This window comes from Heterodontus francisci, chromosome 41 (genome assembly GCF_036365525.1).
Source record: "Heterodontus francisci isolate sHetFra1 chromosome 41, sHetFra1.hap1, whole genome shotgun sequence".
Lineage (NCBI taxonomy): Eukaryota > Metazoa > Chordata > Chondrichthyes > Heterodontiformes > Heterodontidae > Heterodontus > Heterodontus francisci.
Genome location: NC_090411.1, coordinates 26,362,068 through 26,370,819, shown reverse-complemented (window position 1 = coordinate 26,370,819; position 8,752 = coordinate 26,362,068).

The window sequence follows — 8,752 nt, the reverse complement described above, 5'->3', positions numbered from 1 at the left end:
CCGAGGGATTTGAAAACAAAGATGAGAATTTTAAAACTGAGATGGTGCCCAATTGCGAGACAATACAATCCAGCAAGCGCAGGGGTGATGGATAAATGGGACTTGGTGTGTTAGAATATAGATAGTGGAGCTTTGGCTTAGTTTTTGGATGATGTTGCTGCGTGTTACGACCAGGTGAGAAAGGTGTCCAGGGGTCCCTTTCAGTCTTCACCGTCTTACTGTAACAGGGTTTTATTTTTAAACACACTGTGTTTTGAGCTCCCCCTTAGTGAATCCTTATTCACCGCTTTTCAATTATAAGGTAAAGAAATGAGCACAAACAGGCTTTCTTAGGTTTAAAGAAGAAAGGTTAAATTTATTAAAACTTAAACTTAAACTCTATTTCGGTTGATGCCTATGGATACACGACACGCCCACGCTAGCATGCGTATGTGATACATGCAAATAGTGGCGGAAGAAAGATAAAGTGGAGAGGTTTGAGGCAATATCTGAAGAGTTTGTTACAGTTCTTCAAGCTCACTGTAGAGTCCTTGCTTGTAGGTAATTGTTGCTTTTCGTTGGGCCCTAGTATTCTTCTTAAACCTTCTTCACTGTAGGAGACTTTTCGGTCTTGGGGTTCATGTGTTTTCAATGGATTCTGAAGCTGGTGAGAAAGAGATGGGAGCAGACAGGAGAGAGATGTTCTCAATCCAGGAGCCAGGAGCTTTCAGTCTTCAAACACACTGTCTCTCCAATTCAAAACCCCCAGTTCAAAACTCTGCAACAGCCAATTAGTCCTGTGACCAAACTGGTCTGACCACGTCCACTCTGTGTATTAGGAGCAGGGACTGGTTCCTCCATTCCAACACTGTCTGCTAGTATGCAAAAATGTCTTTCCAGCCAGGGGCCTGGCAATTCCCTGCAATAGGCTCTCTTTTCTTCTCAGCAACAATCTGAAGTTCAATGTCCATGTGGCGAAATTAATGTGCCTCATTCTTGGCAGGTGGGGGCCTACATGACACCGGGCTACAAATTGTAGATGAGATAGGAGAGGGACAAGGATAGATCCTCGGAGGAACTCCAGAGGTAATGGTGCAGAAGCATGAGAGAAGCCTTTGCCACAGAATTAAAGCATGAGAGAAACAGAGATACGATTGCAAAAATAAGGCAATTTTAGTTCTATTTTTGATCATGAGCAATGCTGCAGGGGATGAGTAAATAGTCAGTAATAATTTAGCTTTTTCAGTTAAACATATTTATAATAATCTGACAATATCACAGGGATCTCACTGTAAAAAGGTTTTAAATTGTACTGGGCAAAATATGTCAATTAAGAACTAACTATTTATTAAATTTGGAAAGGAGAGAAAGAATGGGATTCGCATTAAGCCCATTCTCCCATCATCCCTGTGCTCGCTGACCTATATAGACTTCGAGTCCAGCAACTCCTCAATTTTAAAATTACAGTCTTGTGGTCAAATCCTTCCATGGCCTGACTCCTCCTTATCTCCATAATCCCCTCCAGCCCTACATTCCTCCAATCCTGTACATCTTTTATTTCCTGCACTTTACCACCAGTTTTCAGCTGCCTGGGCCCTACGCTCTGGAATTCCCTCTCTAAATCTCTCCAACTCTTTAAGACACTCCTTAAAATCTACCTCTTTAACCAAGGTTGTGGCCACCGGTCCCAATATCTCCTTATGAGGCTCGATGTCAAACTTGTGTTGTGTGAAGCGGCATGGGAGGTTTTAGTACATTAAAGGTGCTATATAAAGGCAAGTTGTTGTTGCTGCTTGGACAGATCATCTGCACTCGTCGTACGTTAATGGTATGCCTCCTCCAGAAGGCTATTTCACTGCACATCTGGATTCAACACCTCAAATACACCATGAATTTTCAAATAACGAACTAGTTTCTGTAATTCTCTGATGCATTGAGGCAGATTTTCATTCCTATTTATTGGCAACCTTCTGGTTGGGTCAAAAGAGGTATAAACAGTTGTGTTGCTGAAACTCTGCAGACGGCTTACGTCAAAGAATCAATTAGCAATAATGTCATCAGCGGGTCTGCTCTTTAAAGTTCTGATTGGTTCTAGAAGCCATACCTAAATCTTTCTCCTTATTGGTCTATTTAGAAAGGAAATATCTAAAGCTTGACCATGTGTTGCTTGGAGTTCGGAGATACGGCAAGTGCTTGATTGGTTAACAAGAATGGTTAACCATTGTGGATGATGTCAGTTCCTGGATTTTAAAAAGGGGAGGGGAGGGCGTTCCTCCCATTGTATAAATTCAATTTTTTTTTTCACAGCTGACTCTTGGAGTGTTTGAATTTGTTCAGTTATTCTCCTACCCAAAGCTGATGTGAAGGATGGAGTCCCAGGTGAGCCAAAACTACCACCAGGCATGTGAGAGTGCTGTCAACAAACAGATCAACATAGAGCTTTCAGTCTCATATCTTTACCTTTTTCTGGTGGGTTTTTCATCTTGTGCTGTGGTTAATATAAAACTAGAGTTTCAGAATAAATATTTCCCATTATTTAAAATTAGTTTTAACTTGCTATGTCATAACTTTCTTGGCTTCTTCCATCATTCTCTTCCACCATTCTCTTCTCCTCCCCCACCCCACTGTTGTTTCAGTCTTAATTAAATGGCATTTGCTGCAACGTCTCAAAACTGATCTGGTAATTCTCCATTGTGGTAATATTCCCTGAGTTTGGAGATGAATGAAATTAAAGCTTTGTTGCAAACCTGATTTAATTAGGCAACTATCCTGCTTTCCTAATTAAATATGAAAGCCTTGTGACACTAACCAGCACAATTAATCTCCTTAAGCTGCAGTCAATCTCTAAGATCAATTATGGTATAGTTAGAAATCTTGTGCATTGACTACATTTTTTATATTGCCTTAACAGGAATATGATTCGGCGGTTTTCTCCTACTTCCTAATTTCTTCATCTGTTTCTAATTGTATTCCTTACATTCATCGATAGCTTATGTGACCACTAATGAAAAGTTGGATGGTGACGAGCTTCTTGATGATCTTATGAATTGGGATTCTGTAATAAAGTAAAGAATAAATTGACTTTTCAATGTTAAATATTCAACTGAAAACCTGGCTCTTATTCTGATCACCTGCTAGGGCCAGTACATTAATGGTATTAGAATTATTCTTTCAGATGTCTTTCTTTGACCGGGGATGATGTCGCCATCGATAACTTCTCCCAGTTCTTCAAACATCATTCCCATGAGAAGCAGGAGCATGCAGAGAAGCTGATGAAATTCCAGAATCTGGAATGTGAAGGTTGGAATTGGGGATATGGTTCTATAGAAAATGGTGGCTTTATATTTAGGGTCTCAAATCATCCATAAATGTTTTAACCTACGTATAGGTTGGAGTGAACAGAAAAGTAATTTTTGTCTTGGCTTATGGTGTAAAACCATCTTGTGGTTGAAAAATCCTTGGTGGAAGAGAGGCAGAATCCTCAAGGTGCATGTTGGATTGATCTGAAATACTTTATCTCCTATATGAAGGAAACTATAAATAGGCATAATAGTTTCTGAACCTTGTAGTTAAAAAAAATTAAGTGTTATAATTCTATTCTTAGAAACCAGTGTGGAGCAATGGTCTACAGGCAATGTAGGTTGCTCTGGAGCAGGAGAAGAATGTGAACCAAAGTCTCTTGAATCTACACCAACTCTCTACCATCCAGACAGAGCCTCATGTAAACTTTTGTTTTTGTCATAATTCTATGACCTGGTTTTGTGATTGTCTTCCAGTTTAGATATTGTATTTGCACAGTACTACTAGAATTCAATCTAGGTTGTCTTGCTATTCTTAAACTGCAAAGATTTGCTTCAAACTTTCTCAAGTGGTAACATCTTGAGCTCTATCATTGAGCATGTTTTAGACTGAGATTGATAGATTTCTGAATATGAATGCCATTAAGGGATATGGGGATAGTGGGGGGGGGGGGGGGGAAATGGCTGGGGTAGATGATCAGCCATGTTCTGTTTGAATGACAGAGCAGACTTGATGGGCCAAATGGCCGTCTCCTATTTCTTATGATCCTATAAAATTTTAAAAGCAGAAACTTCAATGGAGAACTGGCCCAAGGATACCATTCATTTTTGGGAGCTGTCTTGCTGAGCATGTTCTGTTTTCCCTTCCAGCTGTGTGACCTTTTGGAGACTCGCTACTTGGATGAGCAAGCGAAGGTGATCAAGCAACTTGGGGACTATATGACCAACCTGAAGTGTCTGGGAGCTCCTGAGAATGGGATGGGAGAGTACCTGTTTGACAAGCTCTCTCTCTCGTGGAGAGTAGCTAATGTGACAAAATAAAAGCGACATACTGCGGATGCTGGAAATCTGAAATAAAAACAAGAAATGTTGGAAATACTCAGCAGGTCGGGCGGCATCTGTGGGGAGAGAAGCAGAGTTAACGTTTCAGGTCAGTGACCCTTTTGAAGAAACTTCAGAAGAAGTTTCCAGCATTTCTTGTTTTTATTGACAAAATAAAAACGAGGTTTAACTAAGGCAATCTTTGACTCATGACTGAAGTCTTGGAGGTCTACTGTGGACAGTATTTTCGTTGGAATGGAATGTATTTGAAAAGATTTATGCACTACATTCCTGTAAGTAGGGTTACTATGTTCTAATCTGAAATAAAGTTATGACAGCATTGCCTTTGATGTGGTGTTCTATAATAAAACTAAAATCTATGGATAACTATTGGGATCTGCTCCATGCTGGTGTTTAGGCTCCAACCAAGTCTCCTTCAACCCTCTTCTCATCCTATCCCATCAACATCTATTTTTCTCAGTCATGTTAACTGTAATTACAATGTAGGCTGAAGTATACAAGAAAACATATTGGGTGCTGGTGATAAAGGAACAGCAATAATCATGAGTGATTTTAATCCACATATAAACTGGAAAAATCAGTGACAATAATAGCCTGGATGATGAGTTCATAGAACGCTTTCGAGAGTGTTTCTTAGTGCAGTATGTTCTGGAACCAACCAGAGAGCAGGTTATATGAAGTTTGATATTGTGCAATGTGACCAGATTAATTCATGACCTCTGAGTAAAGGCTATCTAGGTAGCAGTTACTGCAATATGATTGAATTTTGCATCCAGTTTGAAAGAGAAGAGTGGGGCTAAGACTTGTATTTTTAAAAACTTAAATAAGGGCAACTATATGGGCATGAAAGCTGAACTAGCTGAAATGAATTGGGTTACTAGGCTAGGAGATACTTCAATACTGAAACAGTGACAGACATTTAAGGGACTATTTCAGAATAAATATATTCCTACTATAAAAAGAACTTCTAAGCCACCATCCGTGGTTAACTAAAGAAGTTAAGGAAAACCTCAAACTTGAGGAAAAGGCATATAATTGCACAAGATGAGTGACAGGTCAGAATATAAAGAACAGCAGAGAATGATTAACATTTTAATCAGGAGAAAGTTAAAGTCAATGGGGAAGCTAACTAGAAATCTGAAGACGTAGCAAAAGTTTCTACAACCTTTTAAAAAGGAAAAGGGTAAGTAAAGTGAGTGATCCTCTGGCGAATGAGAATTGGGCGTTAATAGTAAGGAAATGGATAATGAAATGAACAAATATTTTGCTTCTGTCTTCACTACAGTGGATGCAAGAAACTTTTCAGTAATAGCTATAAATCAGGAGGTGGAAGGATGAGAGGAACTTGGTGAAATTACAATCACCAAGGAAGCGGAACTGACCAAACTGATGGAGCTGCAGACTGACAAGTCCCCGGGTCCAGATGGGCTTCATCCTAGGTTCTTAAAAGAGGTGGCTGATGAGGTAGTAGATGTGTTGGTGTTAATTTTTCAAAATTTGCTGGATTCTGGAAAGGTTCCATCAGACTGGAAATTAGTAAATATAACCCCTCTATTCAAGAAGGTGGGGGAGGAAGGCAGAAAGCAGGTAACTATTGGCCAATTAGCTTGTTATGGGGAAGGTGTTAGAATCGATCATTAAGGAGGCTATAGCTGGGCACTTAGAAAAACTCAAAGTAATCAGGAATAGTCAGCATGGTTTTGTGAAAGGGAAATCATGTTTAACCAATTTATTGGAGTTCTTTGAAGGAGTGACATGCACTATGAATAAAGGGAGCCCGTTGGTGTACTATACTTTGATTTCCAGAAGGAATTTGACAAGGTTCTACATAAAAGGTTATTGTGTAAAGTAGGAGCTCATAGTGTAGCAAGTAACTTATTAGCATAGATAGAAGATTGGCTGGCTGACAGAAAACAGAGAGTATGCATAAATGGGTCCTTTACTGTTTGGCAGGATGTGACGAGTGGAGCCCTGCAGGGGTCTGTGCTGGGGCCTCAACTTTTTACAATTTATATCAATGACTTAGATGAGGGGAGCGATTGCATGGTAGCTAAATTTGCAGATGACACAAAGATAGGTAGGAAAGTATGTTGTGAAGAGGACATAAGGAGGTTGCAGACCGATATAGATGGGTTGAATGAGTGGGCAAAAATCTGGCAGATGGAGTATAATGTGGGAAAATGTGAAGTTGTTCACTTTGGCAGGAAGAATGAAAAAGCAGAGTATTACTTAAACGGAGAACGACTGCAGAATTCTGAGATGCAAAGGGATCCAGTTGTTCTAGTGCATGATTCACAAAAGGTTAGTATGAAGATCCAGCAAGTCATAAAGAAGGCCAGTAGAATGCTATCCTTTATTACGAGAGGAATTGAAAATAAAAATAAGGATGTTATGCTTCTGTTATACAGGGCATTGGTGAGACCACTTCTTAAATACCGTGTGCAGTTTTGGTTTCATTTAAGGAAGGATGTAAATGCATTGGAGGCAGTTCAGAGGAGGTTTACTAGATTGATACCTGGAATGAGTGGATTGTCTTTTCAGGAAAGGTTGGAGAGACTGGGCTTACTTTCACTGGAGTTTAGAAGAGTGAGGGGAGACTAGACTGAAGTATATAAGATCCTAAACAGTTTTGACAAGGTGGATGTGGAAAGGATGTTTCCTCTTGTGGGTGAGTCCAGAACTAGGGGGCACTATTTTAAAATTAGGAGTTGCCCTTTTAGGGCAGAGATCAGCCGAATTTTTTTCTCTGAGGGCTGTGCAACTTTGGACCTCTGCCTCAGAAGGTGGTGGAGGCAGGGTCATTGAATATTTTTAAGGCGGAGGTAGATAGATTCATGTTAGGCAAGGGAATCAAAGGTTATCAGGGGTAGATGGGAATGTGTAATTCGAGACACAGACAGATCAGCCATGATCTTATTGAATGCTGGAGCAGGCTTGAGGGGCCGAATGGCCTACTTCTGCTCCTAATTCATATGTTTGTATGTTTATCTGGCTTCCCCTTGAATGCATCTGTTCTTACTGCTCCCTGCAATAGCTTTTCTCGCCATGTTCTCACCACTCTCTGGGTAAGTAGTTTCTTCTGCATTCCACATTGGATCGATTAGTGACTCTTGGATTGATTAGTGAGTCTCATATCATTGGTCTTGGCCAGCAAGTGAAATTATAACATTCTATCAAGGCCTAAACTCTAATGGAAGTCAATTTTTGAAAATTGTGCAAAATTATCATGACAGTTTCAAACTACAAAAATATATGCAACGGATTTACCATCTAATTTTTGTGCTGCATATTTAATTTATTCTCTGGATTCTATTGGCTACAGTACGTTCTTTTTCACCCAGAAACGATGGTGATGGGGAAGTTGCCATGAGGCCTTGTTTCAACTTGTTCAGTTTTGCAACTTACTCATGTGGTATTTGAACTCATAACATTCTGTTCAATGGCTCCTATGCTAATATACAAGATGGTAGAAGTTTGCAATGTAGTAAGCTGATATTGTTTTGGCGGGGTCAGGGGTGGTGCTGGCGGGGAACATTGTCACCATTGATTTCTTGGAAATCTGAATTCAAAAGAATAACATGTTTTTTGTGTTATGACAAGATTAAATGAAGATTAAATGATGGATGTTGGTGGAAGTGGATGATGAGTTAAGATGAATTGCATTAAGAACCGTTTCTAGCGTTCTCTCAATCTTTCAATGGGAGATTTGCTGCAGAAATAGTTTTTGTGCCAAATGCACAAGGGGATGGGGAGAATCCCTAGTGCATAGCTCAACTGATCCTTTTTAGCTCTTTCTAACAGGGCACAGCCTGGAAGAAATGACTGCTCTGATGTTACTGATCATATCTCTACAGATGAGGCCGTTTCCTTTCTCTGACTCCTGACACTTGTGCTACAGATTCAATCTTTACTGGTTGTATCTCTCTTGTTGATCTCGTGGGCTCTCTCTCTCTCTCTCGCTGTGTTTCTGGTTTGGTGATCCCTCCCAGTTAGTTCTGTATACTCAAAGGAAATAAATTAATGGAATTGGACAAAATGTGAAACCGAATGTTAAAATAATATGAATGTTATTTTGTTTGCGTCTTGATGAGAGCCCCTCTTAGATAGGGATGATCAATTGGTGCTGTGCATTTGTTCTGATATTGTAATTCTTTGAGAGCAGCAAGTCATTGATCTGGATATGTGGTACTTTTAAACAAATATATACATGTATCTATTGTTACAACCAGGTTCAAAAAGTGTCTAGGGGTCTGTTACGATCTTCACCTGGTCTTATTGTAACAGGGTTTAATTTTAAACACACTGTGTTTTGAGCTTCCCTTTTTGTGAATCCTTGTTCAGTTTTTCCAATTATAAGACAAAGAAACTAATTCACACAGGCTTTCTCGGGTTTAAAGAAGAAAGATGAAATT